Source organism: Marmota monax, unplaced genomic scaffold, assembly GCF_021218885.2.
Source record: "Marmota monax isolate L192 unplaced genomic scaffold, Marmota_monax_Labrador192_F-V1.1 WCK01_AAM20220418_F8-fsc00025, whole genome shotgun sequence".
In the NCBI taxonomy this organism is placed as follows: Eukaryota; Metazoa; Chordata; class Mammalia; order Rodentia; family Sciuridae; genus Marmota; species Marmota monax.
Window position 1 is genome coordinate 9,571,563 of NW_026691950.1, and position 5,605 is coordinate 9,577,167.

Here is a 5,605-nt window from a genome sequence, read left to right on the forward strand (position 1 = left end):
TATAAAAGTTTCCTAACCAATACTTTTTAATGATGATCTTTTTGAATTTTCAGTAGTTCTCATCAAGAGAAATTTTGAATACAATAACCACTTAATATTTACAATTATAATTGGCAAACTGTTCAAACTCTAATAGTTCAAAATTTTTCTCTCATTGACAAATATAACAAAATATTATGATAATCCAGGTGAGTTTTGAATCAAATTGAATTATTTTATTTCAAGAATGTCAAAATAGGGCTGGGATTGTGATTCAGAGGTGGAGTGCTCGCCTAGTGTGCTTGTCTAGCATGCATGAGGCACTGGGTTTGATCGTTGGCACCATATAAAAGTTAAATAAAGAGATTATGTCCACTTCTAAATTAAAAAAAAAAAAGAATGTCAAAATAGCTGTGCTCGGTGGTGCATACCTGTAATCCCAGTGGCTCAGGAGGCTGAGGCAGAAGGCTCAAGAGTTCAAAACTAGTTTCAGCAAAAAGAAGGTGCTAAGCAACTCAGTGAGACCCTATCACTAAATAAATTACAAAATAGGGCTGGGGATGTAGCTCAGTGGTTGATTGCCCCTGAGTTCATTTCCTGGTACTCCCCTCCAAAAACAAACAAAAAAAGAATGTCAAAATAATGATGGAGCTTTAACATGCATTGTTACAGCTGACCTGGACACATGAAAGACAGACACATCAAGGAGCAAGACGTGTGCAATTAGTGTAAAGACTGAGGTTTGGGGTTGCTCCCTTGGGCTACTCCCTGTAGCTGTGCTTACTGGGAAGCCCTATCCTGACTCCTCTTCCTCGTGTTCCCAACACCAGGTTTGGGATCTAGGCTTTGTCCAGGGCATCTAAAACATGAACATCAGCAGCTGCTTCATAGGCTTCTTCTTCACAAACAGCAGCAAAGTGCCCTTAGTGTGAATATTCTAAGATTTAGGATGGAGAAAGAACAACTAAATATTGCCCATCATTCTTACGACTTGTAGAGAGTACATGGGAATGCCATTATATTTGTTCTCCTCTTGATACCCTCACAAAATTCCAAAGAAGTTGTTCAAGATTCAGGCATATAGGATCTTCCCACAGTCCACCCCAAAGGTGAGTGAGTGACTCAATAGCTGTGGCATACCTATAACACATTCATGGGAATACCAGTTGAGAAATCTGCTTTATGCTATTAATCATCCCCCATCTCTCCCACATTTCCAGAACATCTCATTACTGGTTTGTAACATTTGCCAATTACAATCAAGCTTGTATGAAATTAGAAAGCAAAAACTAACCTTCACCCATTTCTTATTTTCCCCTCAGATACCACTGTAAGTCTTCTTTCTCTAAATAGCTAAACTTCTGGAAAAGACTATTCTACACTTTTCTCCACATCATCCCCATCATTCTCTTCTTAATCCATTGTAATCTAGATTTTAATGAACTATACTTGCAAAACTTGTAAATAACCTTCTTACTGCTATATTGAGTGGATATTTCACAGTCCTTATTAGCATGTGATGTGATTGACCTTATTTCCTTGTTGGAATATTCTCTCCATTGATTTCTATGCCATTACATTTTAAACAATAAATATATATTGAATCCTGAATAGTTTATGGTGAACAAATAAGGCACAATCTCTGCTCTAATGGATACTAGGTGGAAACACATTGAATGACAATTGTGATTATAGAAGTTCGGTTTCTTCTAGGAAAAAAACGCTTTTTTTTCCTTGACACTGAAATCGAGAAGGCATTTCCATTTCGTTTTAATTTATATGAATTAATTAGTACTATAAACTATTCCTTTATAATTCATCTTTAAAAAGTAATGTTGAACAAGTGGAAATATCTTGTGATGCCCTTTTTATTTTCTCTTTTGAGGTGGGATATTGCTACGTTGCTTAGGGCCTTGCTAAGTTTCTGAGGCTGGCCTCAAACTTGTGATCCTCCTACCAAGATTACAGTGTGCACTGCCACACCCAGCAGAAGTATATTAATTTTGTCTAGGAAGACTGATTTCCGGTGATCTAATAGTTAAGATTAGAGTACTAAGGGTCTGAATTGGTGAATAAATCCTGCATCTTTTCTCTATCAAATATGAATCAACTTCCAGGAAGACTTTAAATCTTACCTAATTCATGGCAAAATTCTTTGTCATATTACCCAAATTACCCAAGAGCTCAATAACATTTAAGTACCAACACAGATGCAAAATGATAGTTTACCTCGAATTATAATTTTATTTTGAAAAAATGAAAAAATGACATTATACCCTGAATGCTTTAGGTGCTAATTTATACCCACAGAAGACCTCCATACCCTTTTGACACCAGAAACCCAATTTATTGACTGACTGATTACTGAGAAATTGGTGCCCAATAGGAAATATACTCATTAATTTACAATGTGTCATGAATTATACTTGGCTCAGCAAATATACAGAATATGATAAAACCTAGACTCTGGAATCTTATAATCTAGTCAGAAAGCACAGAAAAAGCAAACTTTGCATTAGAGAAACAGTGTACCCAGAATGGCTTCTAATATTCTTTTCTCTTTTACAAAAAAAGAACACACAAAATTTATTACATACCTAAGGCATGCGAGTATTAGATTCCTGCTTTCTAGTTTTCTTATTGTTGTTTCCTGTCTTATAAAATACACATTTAATTAATTTATTTAAGAAATATTTGTTGATTTCATACCATATGACAATCACTTTGACGCTACACAAATATGGTCCTACTCTCAAGGACCTTTTATATTAGCAAGATGTGAGGTAGGGAGGGAGAGAGAAAGATAAAATACAAACAATTGTTTTAGATCATCATTAACGCTATGAAAACAATGAGCAAGGCAATATGGAGAGTGACTGGGGTGCCACTTTGACTGGGTGATCAAGGAAGGCCTCTCTGATGTGGTAACATCAACTGAAATCTGAGACAAGAACTAAAGCAAACATCTGAAGAACGGTGTTCTAAAAGAGGAAACAGAATTTAGCACATTCTAGAAACAATATTAATTACTAATATTAATTATCTTGGAGAAATAGTTGGGAATATAAAGACTTATAAAGTTCCTGTCCCAAAGAAGCTATGTAACTGAGATAGAAATAAGCAAAAGGGATGACAATAGAACTCAGAAAGGCAGTATGTACAGGGTGAAACTGAGGAAGAGTGATTAATTCTCTGGATTGTGTTTCAGGGAAGACTTCACAAAAGAGGGACTACAAGGCAGGATTCTGAAACATCAAAGCAACTCAGAAGGGTTGTACAGGCAATGTACAGGGTACGATGAATACGGAGAAAGCAGGCTATGTCTTGTTGTGAGACAGATTCAAGAGGTATGAGGGCAAGCCATGATTCTATGCATCATGGGAGCTATCAAAAAGGCTACAAGGGAGCTGGGGTTGTAGCTCTGTGGTAGAGTGCTTGCCTCTCGTGTGAGGTCCTGGGTTCGATCCTCAGCACCACATAAAAATAAAATAAAGATATTGTGTCCATCTACAAGTAGAAACAAGAACTAAAAAAAATGCTATCAGGAAGGAAACACTGGGTTGGATCTGTGTTTTATATGGCTGAGTCTTTTAAAACTAGAGACTCTCTGTCTAATAGAAGAAAAAATAGGTCCTAATCTTCATCAAGTGGGATTAGGCCCCAACTTCCTTAATAAGATTCCTATAGTGCAAGAATTAAAAGCAAGAATCAATAAATGGGATGGACTCAAACTAAAAAGTTTCTTCTCAGCAAAAGAAACAATCTGTGAGGTGAATAGACAGCCTATATCTCGGAAGCAAATTTTTACCCTCACACATCAGATAGAGCACTAATCTCTAGAGTATATAAAGACCTCAAAAAGCTAAACACCAAAAAAACAAATAACCCAATCAATAAATGGGCCAAGGACATGAACAGACACTTCTCAGAAGAGGATATTCAATCAATAACAAATATATAAAAAAATGTTCATTATCTCTAGCAATTAGAGAAATGCAAATCAAAATTACCCTAAGATACCATCTCACTCCAGTCAGAATGGCAGCTCTTATGCATAAAAACAACAATAAGTATTGGTGAAGATGTGGGGGAAAAGGCACACTCATACCTTGCTGGTGGGACTGCAAATTGGTGCAACCAATGTGGAAAGCAGTATGGAGATTCCTTGGAAAACTTGGAATGGAACAACCACTTGACCCAGCTATCCCTCTCCTCGGTCTATACCCAAAAGACTTAAAAACAGCATACTACAGGGACACAGCCACATCAATGTTGATAGCAGCACAATTCACAATAGCTAAACTGTGGCACCAACCCAGATGCTCTTCAGTAGATGAATGGATTAAAAAATGTAGCATATATACACAACGGAATATTACTCAGCAATAAAAGTGAATAAAAATCATGGCATTTGCAGGTAAATGGATGCAGTTGGAGAAGATAATGCTAAGTGAATTCAGCCAATCCCCCCCCCACCAAATGCCAAATGTTTTCTCTGATATAAGGTGACTGACTCATAGTGGGGTAGGGAGGGGGAGCATGGGAGGAATAGCAGAACTCCAGATATGACAGAGGGGTGGGAGGGGAAGGGAGGGGGCAGGGGGTTAGCATGATGGTGGAATGTGATGGACATCATTATCCAAAGTACACGTATAAAGACATGAATTGGTGTGAACATACTTTATATACAAACAGAAATATGAAAAATTGTGTTCTATTCCTGTAATAAGAATTGTGATGCATTCCACTGTCATACATTTAAAAAATAAAAGCAATTAAAAAAGAGATGGCTGAGTCTTTTAAATATAAATTTGGGGCAGTTGTAGAGTGAAAAAATGAAATGAGTATGGGACAGAGGGACTCTGACAAGTTTTTAGGAGTTGATGAACTGGGTAGAACCACAATTACTTACTGTTACATCAGCAATAATTTTTAATGCCTGGTTCAGAGTAAGCACTCAATAAACATTTGTTGGATGAAATAAAATGAATGGAGGTGGCTGGGGGAGTCCCCATGATGTCTGATGAACAGCTGCCATGAGCCCCGAATTAGAATGTTGTCTCTCATGAATACAGACTAAGCTCCAGGGTCTTTTCAGATATGTTGTTTTCATCCAAACAATCATATGTAGTAGGTATGATTTCGATTCAGATGAGCAAACTCTGAGGCTGAGCGAGGTAATGCATCCTGCCTGAGGTTCTACAAGTCTGAACCCACGATCAAGAGGGTCTGACAATCTCTACGCAAGCGTAAAACTTACTTGATACTTCCTAGCTTATGTAAAGCTTAAAAGCAGGGAAATTTAAGATGGTAACTCTCAACGAGGGCGCAAACGGGGGTTCTAGAACGTTTCCATCAGCCTGTTAAAGGTAAGTGAGTGAGGGGCGTCACAAGGACACAAAGACTCGAGCCAAAGTCAGGGCAACCGCGGGATCGGGGACCAGGCCGGCAGTAGATCCCAGCGCAGCGGCAGTGCAGCTCGCTAGCGCCGCGTCCCGGGAGTAAGGAGACGAATGACGAGCCCAAGAGGGCGGGGCAGACAGACTCAGGCGTCTCTTCACAGGCTGCTCCGCGGCCGACTCCGCAGGGAGGTCTTGGCGTCATTTCCTGTTGTAGGTGGACAGTG